This window comes from Aedes aegypti, chromosome 1 (genome assembly GCF_002204515.2).
Source record: "Aedes aegypti strain LVP_AGWG chromosome 1, AaegL5.0 Primary Assembly, whole genome shotgun sequence".
Classification (NCBI taxonomy): Eukaryota; Metazoa; Arthropoda; class Insecta; order Diptera; family Culicidae; genus Aedes; species Aedes aegypti.
In genome coordinates this window covers 248831135-248849842 of record NC_035107.1, presented here as the reverse complement: position 1 = coordinate 248849842, position 18708 = coordinate 248831135, and the positions used below count along the sequence as shown (strand labels likewise).

The following is an 18708-nucleotide window of genomic DNA, read 5'->3' as shown; positions in this document are numbered from 1 at the left end:
TGATCAAGAATAGGGCAAACTAAGAGCTTCAGTTTAAAAAAAATGTGGGTTTGATTTCAAATTTAACTCTTTGACTTTGCCTTGAACGATGAACGAGAATCGAACTTCCGACCTCAAGATCATCAATCTTCTCCTCTACCTACTACTCCACCAGCTCTTCGAACAATTGCTTCGCCAATGCGCTATAAAAGCGACCACATGTACATGTCCCATTTATCAAAGCTTATTGCTTATAACTTTACTGCACCCTTCGGAATGCATGTTCATTACTGGCGAAATTAGGCCACGCCTGAAATAACACATGAAAAACGCCTTTTAAACAAACAAACTGGTTCTAGACCATGTTTTCGTTATTTGATGATACGTAAGGTGCAACTCAATCAGCTTGCAACTTGATTGAATCAAATAAACTTCTAGCTACCATGCACGTACATAGTTTATTGCAACTTTCTCGCAACTGGGATGAATCTTTTTGAGTTGTGGGTATGGGAATTACAATTGAATGCAAGTTGCGGATGCTTCATATGAAAGTAATTTGAAACCGGCATTTGGGAGGAGTTTCAAAAGTTTGTTTGAAAAAATGCTGAAAACATCCTGACAAACTTGACTTCATTGCTATTTGCAAAGGACATTTGTAGCAAATCTTGTCGTTTCAAAAATGTTGAACGTCGAACAAGGAGTGAAATGTAAGTTCATTGGAACGGCAATGAAACTTAATGAGCCTTGATATTGATATGCAACCGAACTAGAACCAGGTAAGTTACAGATGCTTTTATTGATACGCGATTGAAACCATTTTTAAAAAGCATCCCTTTGGATGATGTTTCGCGTGCTACTTGGGAACTGTGCTGCTTGGGATAATCAGCGTATATGCGCCAACGAACGATAGACTCGATGACATGAAGGATTAGTTCTACGAGAACCTAAATAAGGCTTACGGAGAGTGCCCAAATGTAGGCGAAGCAAATGCGCAAATTGAGAAAGAATACTTCTTCAGACTCGTCATTGGAACGGAAAGCCTTCACTATGTTACCAATGATAACGCAAGTAACAATTTAGATTCTAACTGGTTTTATTTATTTTTATGATAGTTTTATCGTAGATTTGCATATTCTTCTAGGTTTTATAGTGACTTTCATCCTGTACAAATGATCTTGGACCGTTTTTAGTTTTATACACTTCTTCAAGAACTTTTCGAATGCATCACATAAAACTTTATTCTTAATAAGAACAAGTGCCCTTGGCAACACTCAGACAACCAGAAATCGCATAAGAATTAACTTCGGAAATCGTTAATTTGTACAAATTACATCACACCCGCATTGAAAGGTGAATTAAATCGTTTGATTGATGAGTTTTCTCGCATAAAACGCGATTTTCTGACTTCATTCGCACATTTTGTTTCATCCCGTATACAAATACAATGTAAATCGGATCAATCCGTAGCAGCTATATTTGACTATTGTGTTATCATGAATAAAGTCACATAATGGTACAGATTACTTCGCAATCAAATCGATACACTCACATTGCATGTCAGTTTTTATCATATGAAATTAGCTCGCATATCGTCTCCACTTTTGTACATCTTATCTTATTTAATTTTTCTACTTGGAAATGGACCACGATTTCAAATGATGAAGACAAAACGACTGGTTTGATGTTTCAACCGCAGGCTATTGACTGATATTGCTACCATCCCAGGTAACATTGGTAGCTGAATAACAGCCTATTCAGCTGAAAAAGGGCTGTTTAAACAGTATTTCAGCTGATTAAGCTGTTGTTCAGCTACCAATGTTACTTGGGATGTCCGCACCGCTATTTTATTCACTGTCTGGGCATAAATAACAATTTCCTTCTTTTACAATATGTTTTCCTCCAGACACTTCCACTGCAGGATGTGTGATGTACCTGCTTTCCAACGCTCCTCCTCATCACACAACCTCCGATCCGCACATCTGCCACCGAGCTCCATCTGTTCTCTGAACTCCCTTTGGCATCGAGCTCCTCCTAGCTACCGAACTCCTCCTAGTCTAGAACTCCTCCTGGCAAACCGTGCCGGCCTCCGAGCTCCTCCTGACTTTTGAGTTCCTTCAGCTCTTCCAAGCTCGTCCTCTCCGATTAGCCAGCATCCGCACCTTCAGCCTCGTTATCAGCATCTTGTCCTCCAACTCTAGGGAACCTCGCCCAATCAACCTCCTGTCCAGGCTCTACCTCCTCAGCGAGATTTTGCTTCCTCGTCCAGGTACTTCCTCATGGTCCCTCATTGTGGCCGCCTCAGCGTCCTCCAGGCGTTCCTGGGCCCATAACTCTTACCTTTATCTCACAATATATTTAACTCCAGACACCTACACTGCAATGTGTGTGATGTACCTGCTCTCCAACACGATGAAGAGTGCCAGAGAGTGACAGATCTATGCTTGCTGCCGGTACACTACAGAACAGAGAGCGGTGCCTGCGAGAGCTAAAACAATCAAATGTACCGCAGAAATAAAAAGCAACACGAAGATGGTGTAATAGCTAATGATCAAAATAGCATGAACCGGAATGAAATAAGAAGATTTTATGCAACGGACAACGGCGCGCGGCACAATACCGTAGCCGTTCCCGCCATGTGCAAAGATCGAGAGGAAAATTTGCTAACGTATAAAATGGCGGTGGCTACCAGGTGGAAGGAGCACAGCGAGAGACAGGTTGAATATTGATCCACTGAGTACTTTTGAAGGTATGGGAAGACGAAATCTATAAGGAAAGGCATAGACTAGAGTGCATCAATTACAGAGGGATTACCCTGCTGAATTTGGCGTACAATATACTGTCGCGCGTCCTGTTTAACAGACTGAGTCCTTCGACGGCGAATACTAGGCTAGTTCACGTGAGGGCCAGGCGAATGATCTTAGATAAATTCCGGGAGTTTAACTAGCAGACTCACAATCTGTTTATGGATTTCAAGGCAGCGTACGTATGATTCAGTGAAAAGAAATGAGCTGTGGCAGAAGTTGTCTGCACATGGTTTTCCGACGAAACTAATTAGTCTGATACTGGGAGGGAGGCACAGATACTACACACGAAATATTGAACAACACTTTTCCAAATTGCAAGATAACTCCCGGTATTTTCTTCCTCCCAGGTCTGATACGCGCAACGTTGGATTATGCGAAATCAAGTGTTCGGATTGCAGATGAGGATCAAACTCATTAGTGACGTTAGACAGATTGAATCAACGAGAGGCACTTTTGAATTTACTGTTCAACAATGCACTCGAAGGTGTTATTAGAAGATCTTGCCTGAGCACTATGGGCCAGAAATCAAAATTTCGCGACAAAATTCTAAACACTTTAAAAATGAACAAAAACCTACCTAAAAGTAAAAAAAACTTAAGAAAACATATAAAAGACGTGTTTGGGATGACTAAGATGCATTTTAAATCAAATTGAGAATATTTGTAAGGATTATGAATATTTGGAGAAATATGTTAATTAAGGCATTACATATTCAAATTCGCTTGTACATCATATCACAAAATGCATTGTACATTTTCAAAGACATGATTCATACATTTCAAAGTATTCTGAAGGTAAACTATTAATTTCTCAGAACAGTTGAAAATGCCTGAAAAATGTGATCATGAAGTCATAGTTGTTTGAAATGCATTGACAACTGTTGATTCAACATACTTATTAGTCTTTCACAGTATTATTGCATTTAATTCATCATATAAACTATTAAATTTTTATCACGCTTTGCTTTCACTGTACATAACCTAAAATAAAGCCATAAAACCGCCAGAGAGTCATAAAGGCATTGTCCAAAATGGAACAAGTTAATATGAATTATATATTTTTAGGTGCTATATTGTTTTAAATGGTGAACAATTCACTTTCGAAACATTATGGTCAGAAATACTTTAGCTGTAATTAAGGCCTTATTTGATGTGTTCAAACATCAGAGCATCCGATTCACACCAATTTTTGGACTTCATTACATTAATACATGCAGGAAATTGTTATATGATAATAATGAATTTTTGTATAGATTTAGGGGTCTATTTTATAAGTCGAGTCGATCAAAATGATCTTCACTGTCGACCGAAAAAATCGCTCGACTCAGCTCTGTCACTCTAGTTTTTTGACAGTTGTCACTCTATGTGACTGAATTACTATGAGAGTCGACAGGTGACATCTGAAATATGCATGCTTTCTTTGATCGACAATAAATACATACGAGTCACATGAATCTGTTCGATTTACAAAATAGGCCCCTTAATATATGATTGATTTCAAATTGAAATAAACCATGCAGAATACTTAATCTTCATTTATTTTAACGAAACTAGATGATTCGTTTATGCACACTTAAATAGTTCATATGCTCAAACTACTAACATTCTCCCGACAATATTACGCTTAAGTTGCCAATATATCTGGCAGCAATTTAAAAAAATTCAAATGTTTTTTTTTACTTTTCTTTATTGATGGCCTGTGACCTGGTTTAAAGTTTTGTTTTCTTTTAATCTCTTTTTTTCTGATATTCCAACGTAGTATTGGTTATTTAACGGAAAGTAAAAATGCGTAGATGGCGCTCGTCTGGAATAGCGATTAGTGCACCGTAATCAAAATTTCTAGTGACAACTTTGGAAGAAAAATCACCACAATCATTTAAATGACAAGATTTTTGCAATTTAAGGTACAGGAAACCATAAATATTCATTTACATTTAAGAAACTTTCGCAAACTAGCCTCACTTTTGATCGCCAATAGGAGGATAGTACGTGATGTTGTCTAATTCTTTTATTATCAATTATTTCCTAATATCAATTCACTCTTAGTGAACCATCAAATTTAAAAACGGGCAGGTTATGGATGTTTCTACTTGATTTTCATAACTTTTGTAAAATGTTATACCAATGATTCAATCCTAGTTGAAAAATAATCAGCAGGGTTGGAAGATTCTCTTTAGAAAATTTCTACTAAATGTCTATATTAAATTGATGCCATTGCGATTTGTTTAAAAACATAGACATACAACAATTTCAGCCGTTTCCTAATTCTTCAAAAGCCTTTTACCTTAACCTGGAGGTTGTCCAGAAACCACGCTTAAGTCGTTATAATGGGAGCCTCAAACAGATTCCTCTGTTATGGTCTTATCATACTCAAAGGAAATTACAAAAAAATAAGTTTTGTGTGATTTTTCTACCCACTCTACCTAGATTTCTGAATGTCACTTAGCTCATGAGTGGAGGAGACATTCGTGCCTCTGAAGAGGAAGAGAGCGAGGACATGCCATACCAAAACGAAGTACATGGTTGCAGGTAGAGATAGTAATAGGCCTATCGGTGCTGGGGATGGGTTGATGGGGATGTGTTTGAAGCTGTTGAACAGTTTGTTTACGCAACCAGCTTAAGTCTCGAAACTTGCAAATGGAAACAAAATTCGCCCTGTATAAAACATCGAATCTTCCTGTGGCACTCTCTGCGGATAATACTTGATGGGAACCTTGCAAATGGCGTGTGATGCAGACGTATGAATCACGAGTTGTACGCAGTGAAAAAGGACCTGGCGACCCTATACGTTCGGGCAACTGGAGAAGTATTGCCAAAGGCCGATGAAGATTGACTAGAATACGCCCGGCAGGTACGCTGTAGCCTGCAAGGTATCAAGATAAGTAATCTGGAATATAGATATTTGTAAAGGTTTCAATTCAGGGGGTAATTCAGAAAGGGACCTTCCTCAGCCGAGTTATTCGAGTCCGTGGCTACAAACAAAGCCATGCTGAAGGTGTCTGGGTTCGATTCCCGATCGTTCCAGGATCTTTTCGTAATGGAAATTTCCTTCATTTCCCTGGGCATAGAGTATCATCGTACTTGCCACACGATATACGAATGCGAAAATGGCAACTTTGGCAAAGAAAGCTCTTAGTTAATAATTGTGGAAGTGCTCATAAGAACACTAAGCTGAAAAGCATGTTCTGCCCCAGTGAGGACGTTAATGCCAAAAAGAAGAAGAAGAAAGGTCTCAGAAGTTTTGTAGGCAAGGAAGTTAGTATAAAAAGAAATATAAAAACTATTAGAAAACTAGTATGGCATGAGAAAATCCACAAAAAACATCAAATCGTGTCAATTTTCATCAAAAATGACTATTTGCATATATCGTTTCGAAGGTGATTTGTTCTACAAAAATGCTATGGGTATAGAATAGAGGTCTACAACCAAACTGCCACGACTAGCAACGCACGATTAATCTTACACGAGTCGATTTTCTCAGAATGAAAAAGCACAAACAGATATCACACTCACACTTTGGGGTCTATTTTATAAGTCGAGTCGATCAAAATGACTCGACTGGAGTCACTGTCGACCGAAAAATTTGCTCGACTCAGCTCTGTCACTCGAGTTTTTCGACAGTTGTCACTCTATGTGACTGGATTACTATGGGAGTCGACGGGTGACATCTGAAATATGCATGCTTGCTTTGATCGACAATGAATACAGACGAGTCACATGAATCTGCTCGATTTACAAAATAGGCCCCTTTGATCATTGCTCAACGACTTTTTAACAGTCGATTCAAATATAAATATTGTGGTAGGTCAATCCACCACCCGTAGCGCTCGCATCGTTTTTGTTCGCGTTTGACGTTTACACACTACCGCCATCTGTTAGTCCATCGGTCAAACACAACGATTTTAGCATTGAGCGTACATGTTTTCTCGACTATGATTTTGATCGCGATTTGTTCTAAGTGGTACGTCTGTTTCTCTGTGGAAAAAGAATCGATGTTTATTTGACGTCATTTGAACTTTCGGTCAACGTCAGTCTAGCAAGGAAATGAATGCCCGGCAGCAATTCTTTTTATGTTTTCTTTCTCACAGTAAACAAAAGCAATGTTGTGACTGTTCTCACAGCAAAGAAAGAAAATTTGGTCGACATTGCACTACAACGCAGGCAATTGGATTGGTCTATATTTATCGTTCTCGGTTTGACCAACGTACCTTTACGTAGGGGGACTGGGGGTTGTTTGCCCACGTTAAGGAAAACAGCGATTTTATATATAAAAACATTATATTATGATCTTTTTTCAATGATGGTCGGATAAACTAACATTTTTTCTATCAAATAGTAGAAACAGCTACCCATTCTAGCTTTTCTGTGTTTTATAAATCAATTTTAAAAAAATGCTTTCTTAACTGCATATGTATTGTTTTGCGGGGTAAAACGCCCCGCTTCAGTTCGGCGTTAGCCATGCTGTTAACTTACGCACACTATCATGCTTGTTTATAGGTTGCATACTTCCGGGCGTTTGTTCAGATGTTATTGCTCAATAATAGTATACATGCTGATGCAAAAAATGTACATTTGTAAGGTTCTAAATTGCCCGTAACTTCAATATGGCATTACGCTTGGTAGAATTTGAATTCAAACGGCTGTTTTGGTGTTATAAAATAGGGGTGGGCGTTTTGCCCCCAGAGTTGATTAAAGTTTAGGTCCTTCAATAAGCTTTTTAAGGACAAATTCAACATATATTTTGCCTGTTATACAAACTATGACAGTGCACAAGTTGGCTCTCGGCGATAGTTTCAGAAATTTGGTTATTTATCGACCTAAAATTTGACCTTGAAGATCGCACAAAATTGCAACGAAAATAGCGAAAAACGTTTTTATACGTTTTTTACGATTTTCTTGAGAAAAACACATAAAAATATATTAAGAGAAGCATTTTTATCCATTTTCTATAACCTAGGATGAAAAAAAGTTGTCTAAACCACACCGTTCGTCCAAATCGAGGGTGGCGCGTTTTGCCCCCTATGGGCATATTACCCCCAGTTCCCCTACATTGATTATTTTCTGGGGCACTCTAATAAATATAAATCAACAAGCAAGAAATTAGAATTGTAGTTTTACTGACCAACACGATCCACACAGTCCGCTCATCTCATGTCGAATACATCAGACTGATACATATATCAGCCGAAACCACGAGCGGAGGAGTCTGCGGTCCGGGGTCAATCCAAAGGGAACAAACGCTAGACAGTGATAAGTCCGCCCAACGCAAGCTGACACGATTGTTCGTCGGATGGCCGACCGACAAAATAGGTCTCCTCCACTGAACCGGCGGGCAAGCGGCTGTAAAAGCCAACCCGAAACTCCCTTCGCCGGAGGAACGGGTATTCAAAACAAGAAAGACGAAATGAAGTGCACCACACCTCCAGTGCCGAACCGGACCGGACTGGACCGGCATCAGTGGCATCCGTCAATCAATCTCTCCGAGCTCCCCCCCGTTGCGCCACCATGACGACCGACGTCGACTTCTAGGGCAGAGCCCACATGGGGGGAAAAACTCTCCTAGAGAGCTCCGTCCGAGACACCGAGGTTAGCATTTGCGGCTCCTCCATTATCCACCAACGATTCCGGGCCACGCGAAACCGAATAGGGGGCGTGAGAGAGTTCTTCATTGATAAACACGTTTTCCGCACGTTTGTTTTGGAAGTGGTGCTGCTCACTCTCGCTCACACGTTTCTGTTCTCTCTTGATACGATTGGGATGCTGTGCGCGTGAGTGCCTTCTGAGCTGTCGTGCAACATTGTGTGCATAGGAAAATCGACATGCAACATTAGGTTGGGAAAGGTTTTAAATTCAAAAGTGGCTAAACTTTTACACAAAATGTGGTTATCAAATTTGATTGAATTTCCATAATTAGGTGTAGTGTGGACCGTTTGATGGCTTCCGAATCTGGTCCAGTGTACACTCTAATAGACGAAAAATAAACTGGATGATTAGATATTATTTTTAAATTCTATGATTCTGAATTCAAAAGAGGAACAACATTTAACCTAAAATATACTCTCTTGCAAAAAATAGTTACACCTTGATCTCTTTGGCACTTTATCCAAGTGGACAAATGTTTCCAAAATCTATATTTTAGAACGGTTTCAAAAAACGTTTGCCCTGGCGATAATTTGTAGTACAAAAAGTTGTGGGCTTCGTAGCCGTGCGGTTAGTGTCACCAGGCATTTAGCCGCATCGTGATAGGGAGTGTGGGTTCGATTCCCGCCGCCGGCCGGAAAACTTTTCGTGAGGAATGTTTTCGGACAGTGCCACTGGGCGTTGCATGCTAGTCCGTTGTCTAGTGTGGTGCTTCCTTCAAAGGGCATAATACCCGCTGGAAGCATTAACGTGTCAGTGTCTTTCTTTGTCTAATGTTTATATTTGTTCGATAAATGCAGGTCCATATGGCGTCATACCATTGAAGATAACTTTTTGATTGTCTATCCTTTCAGGATTGTCCAACTCAATTTATTGAAACAATGACTTCAATTCCAGGGTTGGTAGTAGGTCTCGTTTTAGAGAATTCTTAATGAAAATTCCCTGAATTCTTTATCAACCAAAATGGTCTATAAAGACATTTTATACATTCTACTTGCTGACATCATTATTCTAAATAGCTATCCCAGAATTTCTGCAGGGATTACCCTGAATATTTTCCAAAAGATGAGGAGGTGCCAGTCTCCAATCCTCAGGATCGGTGCTACGCTCGATGCACTCCGTGAAAGAATACACTTATAAATTCGTGATCAAACGTCAACATCCCATCGCAAAATCGATAGTGATCAAAAATGCGAAATCATCACCTCCAACCTAGTTCTAATACCCTACGTTATATGATCGTTATTTGCGACGATCGTCGCACGTTTCTCGTTAAACAGTAAATAGACTCCAGTAAAACTCCCTCTGTATCGTGTGGTCTCGAGTACACTTCCAATTAATTCCTTGACACCCTACTTCCTCTTCCTCTCTCCTGATCTTTCCATTCTCTTTCTTTGCGACCATCCACAACACTGGACGACGTCTCCCACTTTCTTATTACTACTCCTACCTTACTCTTTCTTCACTTCTTCGGGGCCCCGCGCACTGCAGTACCTTCTCCGCTGCTGCTTCATTGACCGCTTAAACTTCTCTTTTTCTCCTGTCCAGAGGCAAACGATGCTTCCTTCACATCTCTCCTTCGTCGACTGCCTGTCCCGTGCGTTCCTTGAGAATGGTGACGGACTCGAGGCTTCAGTGATCCGAGGATTCATTGGAAAACATGGGTTTCCAAGTGCACTTGCTTGTACTGGGCACAGGGTTTTCTCGAACACACTATTACAAGGTGGGTAGGGTCAACGCAGATCAGGTTGGCGTTCTAAACGGAATCCGCAATGGCGTTTTGAAATAATAAATAAAAAAACGCGAAGTCCTGTGGGCATGACGAGGATGCAAATTAGAGGGGTGGGCATTAGGCACGGTACGGTCGTCCTAGTTTCGGGGTTATTAGGGGATGTTCCAGTTTCACTTGTTTTCTCCTTTCTTCACAATATCCACTCTCAATAACTTCTTCGAGCTTTCTCTATTACGAATGACTTTTTGGAATACACAACTGTTGTCTTCAAAGATCAGCAGGCTTATGAAGTGTCGTTTTGGTGATTGTTGAGCCGAACTTTTGGCCGTTAACCCATCCTCGTTCATGGCGTAATCCGACTCATCATGATCACCCATTCCGCTACCGTTGTCATCATGTAGGGTGGAGCAATGTAGGCTGCGTTCGTGAGAGCATCTGAGACGTTCTACTTCTACCTACAACCGTTTTATTTTTCCTGCGCAAATTTATTACGAAACTACACACGACAAATCTCAAAATTAGACATTACACTGACACTGGTTACATGTTAAAGAGTTTTCAAGATATCCGCGTAAGAGTTCACCAGGATTTCAACAAAAGTTTCTTCAGAGATTACTACAAATTGCACTCGATACCTAGACTGTAATATTCCGACCGGATTCCTAGCGAACACCATCTTTACAGGGCTGTTGTCCGGTAGGCTTGCAACATGCCCTGCCCAGCGTATCCTTCCATCTTCAGCTAGCTTCAGGACACTGGATTCGCCGTGGAGTACAGCGAGCTCGTGGTTCATTCTTCGCCGCCACATACCGTACTCCTGCATGCCGCCGAGGATCGTCCTTAGCACTCGGCGTTCGAAAACCCCAAGAGCTTGCAAGTTTTCCTCGAGCATAGTCCACGTCTCATGCCCGTAGAGGACTACCGGTCTTATGAACGTTTTGCACTTTGAGTATTTGGTACGGAGGAGAATCTTTCTTCACCGCAGTTTCTTCTGGAGCCCATAGTAGGCACGACTTCCACAGATGATGTGCCTTCGTATTTCCCGACTAACATTGTTGTCAGCCGTCAACAAGGATCCGACGAACTCGTCCACCACCTCGAAGGTATTCCCGTCTGTCGTGCCACTGTTTCCTAGGCGGGCCTTGTCTCGCTCAGTTCCGCCAACCAACATGAACTTTGTTTTCGACGCACTCACCATTCATCGTCTCTTGTTGCTTCGCGTTTCAGTCGGGTGAACAGGTCTGCCACCGTTTCAAATTTTCTCCCAATAATATCCATATCGACCGCGAAGCAAACAAATTGTCCGGATATCGTGAAAATTGTGCCTCGACTGTTAATTCAGGCTCTCCGCATGACACTTTCAAGCGCAATATTGAGCAACAGGCACGAAAGTCCATTGCCTTGTCGTAGTCCCGGTCGAGACTCGAACAAACTGGAATGTCTGCCCGATATCTTCGCGCAGTTATGCACACCGTCCATCGTTGCTGTAATCAATCTTGTGAGCTTCCCGAGAAAGCTTCTAGTCCATGATCTTCCATAACTCTCAACAACGTTCAAAACTGTCGTATGCCGCCTTGAAATCATTGAATAAATGGTGCGTAGGGACCTGGTACTCACGGCATTTCTGGAAGATTTGCCGCATGGAAAGATCTGGTCCGTTGTCGAGCGGCCGGCGATGAAACTGCTTGATAACTTCCCATGAAATCGTTTGCTATAGGTGATAGACGACGGAAGAGAATCTGCGATAGCACTTTGTAGGCGGCGTTGAGGATTGTGATTCCATGATAATTTTCACACTCCAGTTTGTCGCCCTTTTAGTAAATGAGCATATAATGCCTTGCTTCCACTCCTCCGGTAGCTGTTCCGTTTCCCAGATTCTGACTATCAGCCGATGCAGACAAGTGGCCAATCTGTCCGGGCCCATCTTGATGAGTTCGACATCCTTGCCAGCGGCCTTGTTGTTCTTGACCTGTTGAATGGCATCCTTAACTTCCCTCATCGTGGGAGCTGGTTGGTTTCCACTGTCCGCTGTGCTGACGTAGCCATCACTTTCGCTGTCCTGACCATCTGTGCCTGTGTTCTCTGCGCCATTAAGGTGTTCACCGTAGTGCTGCTTCCACCTTTCGATCACCGCGCGTACGTCCGTCAAGATGTTCCCATCCTTATCCCGGCACATTTCAGCTCCCGACACGAAGCCTTTGCGGGATGTGTTGAGCTTCTGATAGAACTTCCGCGTTTCTTGAGGACGGTACAGCAACTCCATCTCTTGGCATTCCACCTCTTCCAGGCGGCACTTTATGTCCCGGAATAGGCGGGTTTGCTGTTTCCGCTTCAGTCTGTATCGTTCCACGTTTTGCCACGTACCATGCTGCAGCATTGCAGCCCGCGCTGCTTTCTTCTCCTCCAAAACATTCTGACATTTCTCGTCTTACCAATCGTTTCTTGAACTACGTTCCACATATCACACAGTGCTTTCGGAAGCGTCGTATATATAGCGTCGCACAATGGGGCAGATCTTTGTTTTCGATGGCCAAAACCTCTAGTACTCTAGTTATGCACCCTAGAGGTTTGGTGTCTTCGACAAAGTGTTTTGGAATAACTTGAACTATATTTTGACACATTCAGATTTGATCTAGATAAGTGAAAACTGATCTAGATCAGTTTCATCTTTTGATAGGAGAGTCCTAGCAAAAAACTTTCTTCTGCAAAGTTGTTCATTGAGGCATATTTGATATTTCTTCCGAAGACACTTACACTCTATCACTGACGTGGATTACGATATATGACAACTTAGTAAAAACAGTCAAAAAAACGATTTTGACAATTTTTTCATACAAAAAAATGTTAAAAAATATTTTGTCATCAAGTATCAGAAGCTTAACTATAAAAAAGTAAATTTACATAATTTACTACCAAAATTTTCAGATTTAATTATTTTTTTTGATGAAAAAAGTCTAAAAATAGTGTTTTACAAAATCCAGGATAACTCATGAAGCGGCAGATGGCGGCAGCTAATTTTTTGTATACGACTAGTCAAGAACATAAGTTTCATTGTCCCGAAGAAAGAAAAGTGGGGCCACGTGGGGCTTTTTTGTTGTGGTGGTTTGAAAACTTAATGAAAATATGTTAAAAAATGCTTATATTTGAGAAATTTTTCATGAGTTTATTTGTTTCAAATGTATTTCTAAAACATATTGCATGTTGACGAAGTGATTTGAAAAAGTCATCACCAAACTGGTATCGTATAATACGGCTTTTATTAAACACAATACTATTACTCTAATAAAAATCAAAGGATAGATAGATAGGTAGATACACATATGGGACGAATTATATTGAATTCCGTTTAAAAGTTTATTGGAATACCAGTTTAGAGATGACTTCTTCAAAACACTTCGTCAACATGCAATATGTTTCAGAAATACATTTAAAAAATATAAATTCATGAAAAGTTTCACAACTATAAGCATTTTTTAACATATTTTCATCAAATTTTCAAACCACAACAACAAAAAAGCCCACGTGGCCCCACTTTTCTTTCTTCGGGACAATGAAACTTATGTTCTTGAGTAGTCGTATACGAAAAATTAGCTGCCGCCATCTGCCGCTTCATGAGTTATCCTGGATTTTGTAAAACACTATTTTTAGACTGTTTTTACCAAAAATATAATTAAATCTGAAAATTGTACTAGTGAATGATGTAAATTTACTTTAAGTAAATAGTTAAGTTTCTAGTACTTGATGACAAAAAATGTTTAAATTTTTTTTTTCATGAAAAAATGGTCAAAATCGATTTTTTGACTGTTTTTACTAAATTGTCATATATCGTAATCCACGTCAGTGATAGAGTGTAAGTGTCTTCCGAAGAAATGTAAAAAATGCCTCAATGAACAACTTTGCAGAAGAAAGTTTTTTGCTAGGACGCTCCTATCAAAAGATAAAACTGATCTAGATCAGTTTTTAATTATCTAGATCAAATCTGAATATGTCAAAATATAGTACAAGTTATTCCAAAACACTTTGTCGAAGACACCAAACCTTTAGGGTGCATATCTAGAGTACTAGAGGTTTTGGCCGTCGAAAACAGCGATCTGCCCCAGTGTGCGTCGTTAATATATATGAGGGGCTCAAGTCACATTTTGGTGGGTTGTGAGTTGAGGAAATTCTACTGTTTCCAAGCGTTCTAGCAAGATTATCAGTTGATTTTTCAGCTCAACAGAAAAAATAGGAAAATTCCTAGAAGACTGGCTTGTTTTTTTTGTTTCCAATTGGAAACACAATTTGTAACGAATTAAAAATTGATGAAGAAAATTCAAAGTAGATTTTCTCCCTGAGACATTCTCATTTTCATGTCAGTCGTAACCACAAGACTAAGAAAGCTTTTTGTCTTTACAGGGCTGGTAGCGAGTGAGTGCCTTAAAAATAGGAAATTAGAAACCTCTTGCCAGAGAAACAGACCAAAAATAAAGCTTAGAGGAACCAACAATAGGCCGAAAATAAATTAAACAGAAACCAAGAAAACGAAACCTAGTAGGAGACGGGATATATGAATTTCATTCTTCATAGCATCAGAGCAGGCATCTCTATAAAATTTAAGACTTTTTTGATAATTCCTCGTAACATTTCGATAAATATGGTTTTGTTATGATTTTTTCTAGGAATTTCATCAGAAACGTTTTCAGGTATTTTCCCAAATGTTCAGGTATTACTCCGGAAATTTATAAAGGAGTTCATTTACTGAATTTTTTCAAGAATTTTGTTCAGGATACCAAGAATTGGACCAGGATTTTCCCAAGGGGAACCACAAGAAAGAACTTCTTCCGAGATTATTTCAGAAATCATCTGAAATCCTGCAAAAATCTATTGTGATTTTTTTTCAAGAAAATCTTATTACGAAGTGGGTCGTCAATGAAATTTATATTGAGCATCGATGATTGTGGCTTATTCATCACACGATTGGAGTTTAATGAATATCGTTTGGTTTTGCTCGAACAAAGCTGAATAACTATCAGCATATTTTCTGCATGAAATCGTAAGAAGTGACACTTTTCTGGATCAATATAACAAATGGCGACTGAGTTTTATTACTTTAAAATTGACGGGCTACTTAGCCTTAATTACACCAAGATATAACTCAGTACTTCATCCATACTCCATGATTCTCGACCAAAACGTCTTCTAAAATTCAATCAATGACTTCTCAACAAATTTCTAGGAATTTCCTTTAAAATTGCCTTTTGGGGTTTATATATGATTTCAACTTAGGATTTCTCTGAAGATACCTCCAACAATTGTTCCTAAGATTTCTAAAGAAATTTCTCCAGTAATTCTTTGAGATTTTCTCAAGTAAGCCTTGCAAGAATTCTTTTAGGAATGTCTCCAGGGAAATGCCAAGGATTTTTTTCTGAAAGAATAATCCGGGAGGTATTTTTTAAAAAAATCCTAGAGTAACCTCTGATAAAAGTTGTGTAGGTTTTCAGGTTACCCTAAATAAACCAGGATCTGTGAAATAACTGAAATATTCCACAGGATTTTCTTAAGAATTTTTTCAAAAAACATTGCACAGGTTCTCTATAAAAAATTGCATAGGAATGATCTGAAGGATTATTGGAAAAATTGTTGTAGTATAAACTGGTGAAAAAGATTATATAAATTTTTGAAGGTTGCATGGATGTTTTTTAGATTTTTTAAAGAAATATTTGGTAAAACTGCAGGAGTGATACTTGGATGAAATTCTGGGGGAATTCATAGAAAAAAAAAAGATTTGTTTGAAGAAACTCTCAATGATTTTGGATTTCTGTGGGAAACGTGGATGAATTCTTGAAGAAATCCATATGAACAGGCAGAGGAATTCTTGCAGGGTTTCTTGAAAAAAAAAAACTCTTAAGCTATTTTCCAGACATTCTGGAATAATTCTTTTTCGGTTTCCTCTAAAGAAATTCTGTAGAAATCTTTGGAAGATCTCCTAGTGTTACAACTGCCAGAGTTGATTGAAGGATTAGTAAAAAAAATATCTGGAGGAAAATCTAGGATAGTCTTTGGAAAAAAAATCAAAGTAATACCTAAAGAAATAACTGGAGATAGTAGCTTTGGAGTTCTCAAGGATTTCTTAGAGCAAATTCTAGAAATATTCTTCTAAGCATCCTTTGAAAAATCTCTGGAAGAATTTCTGGGAGAATTGGAAGAGAAATCTGTAGAATTTATGGAGAGATCCCTGTAGGAGACCCTGAATGTATTCTAAATAAAATAACTATGAGAATTCCTGAAGCTTTTCCTCGGTGAATCTGCGACAAAATTCTTGAAGAGCCTGGTCCCATAGGCGTTGTAGTCTCTGAAGGTTTCTTTCGAGCTTGTACCATTTTGCATCCGGAAGTGCCATTTTGGTTAAAATAGATACCTTAGAGACCTTTTTTTAAAAATAGAGACTTTTTAAAAATTTGCATTAAAAGTCTCTAAAAAGAAACCAACTACCAGTTCTGTCTAAAGGATCATTCATTAGATCAACTTTAGTTATCATATTGAATATTATGAATAACGTTTAAATTCATATTTAAATTTAAATCGATTACATTAAAAAAAATGATAAAAATATACCAAACTGCACGCCTTTACAACCAGTTAGGTTGTCCTAATTTCCTCTTCTATTTCTAGATTACAAATGAATGAATCGTGGGTAGGACAATCCTTTGAATGTCCTACCCAGGTGTTTTCGTGCGTAGTACATGCCCTACCTGTCCTACCCACTTCCCGCGCCGCTGGTATGAGCCTACTTCCCCCTCCCCCTAGAGTGTTACGTAATTTGTGGGCAGCGCCTTTTCAGCTGAATAAACTTTTATTCAGTTACTGATGTTACCTGGGAAGTGTTCTGATTTATCATCTGGTTAATTGGATAGCCCTCTCATTGCATTTTGTACCTAGTTCTATGTTTCACTTTCACTGAAAACAGCAACATTTTGGCTACAATATACTCTTTTACAAAAATGGTTAAATCTTGTTCCTTTTAGTACAAATTAAGTTGCCAAATTCCAGTCAAACCTAGCATAATGGAAAGTAACAACCAAAAGATATGCTGTAATTTGAAACTGCATTTCGGGTCACTTTGACTCAAACACCGTAGCAAAGGCCAACAGTGAAATGATCTATCACTCGTTCCTGATGGTCTCTCCCGATATGATTTGGATGATGCGCGCGTGAGTTCTTACTGAGCGTATCGTGCAACATTGTGTGGATGGAAAAATCGACACGCAACACTCGAAAATGAGTTGCCTTGAATTGGGAGAGGGTTTGATATCAAAGGTGACTAACGTTTTTTACAAAATATCAATTTTAAATACAATTTCATTAGATGTGAAAAATTGATATTTAAGTTTCTTCGATTGAGACAATAAATGCCTTAAGCAACTGATTTATTAAGGATCTCAACGACTCAGCCCTGTCCCGCCGTCGGTCGTCGCCGTTACAAAGTAAGCAGAAGATTTTTGGCTCAGCGCGAGTTACCAATAACAGTGTTGCTCCATGCTGTTGCTTGGATGGTTGCTTTGGCCGACTGTCTAGCTTCACTGACGATTGGAACCGGCCTGTTCTGGCATCAGTTCGCGTCGAACTGGCATCGTGAGAAGTTGTCCGGCGGTGAGCTTCCGATCGCGTTCCGAAATTCTTTCCGCGTTGTTGTTTGAGTTCTTGTGTCTGGTTCTGAAGTGACCAGTGGGGTTGGTGGTCACCAACACCCCCTTTCTGTGGATAACTTTCGGAAGGAGTTTAGTGTAGTGTTAGAGAGTATTCTAGGCGCTGAAGAACTCATTGAGGGTGGTGTCTTTCGTGTTCATGTTCTGTGTTCGAACAATTCCGAATGGAGTGGCTATTGGTCAACCGGATCTGCGGTGAACCACTTACAGCTTGAAACCCCTGGAAATATCCCCAAATCGAGGGCGGTGTGATTCGGCCTCCAACGATTACTACACGAGCTGGATAATCAGTGAACCCGGGCTGGCGCGTGAAGAATGTAGTGCATGTGGTTTTGGAAAGTAACGGAAGATAATTCGAAAAAGTGTAGAAGCTACGCCCAAAGAAGAAGCCAAGAGAAAATCAAGCAAATATAACTGGTGATTGATAATTGAGTGCTCTGGAAGAAGCAATCCCCAAGAAGTGCAAAGTGGGAGAAAAGTAAAATTGATGTGTCATGTGAAAACAACCATATCTGCCAGTGCAGCCCAGTTTTGTTCGACAAACCCCACGAACGAAGATATAATACCGGAAACGGATTCCCGTTGATTGCTCCCGGTGGTGTTGGTGGTGTGTGAAATTGTAAAAGCGTTCGTTCAACTTCTTGCTCAACCTATCGGAGAGGATAATACCACCCCAGTCCCGGAGGCCCCCAGATTGGCCTGGAGTTTTGGTTGCCTGCCTGCCTGCTGCCACACGCTTTTGCGAAACGATCCACAGCGATCGACCGAAGATCGTGCGAGGAAGCAATTAGGTTTTCTGCAAATAAAAAGGTAAATTCGCAAAGCCCAATAGACAACAATTATTTACGGGAGCGAGCATCTTCGTTAGG

The 18708-nt window shown here is 39.8% G+C and overlaps 1 protein-coding gene across 1 annotated transcript in view; it reads left to right on the top strand.

Annotated features, from left to right (window-relative positions):
* The first annotated feature begins 17680 nt into the window (after positions 1 to 17680).
* LOC5578924 (pyrokinin-1 receptor) overlaps positions 17681 to 18708 on the top strand; it is a 290607-nt gene continuing 289579 nt past the window's right edge. Inside the window, exon 1 of the mRNA XM_001657160.3 lies at positions 17681 to 18649. The gene's annotated coding sequence lies outside the window, so the exon portion shown is untranslated. The remainder of the gene's footprint in view (positions 18650 to 18708) is intronic.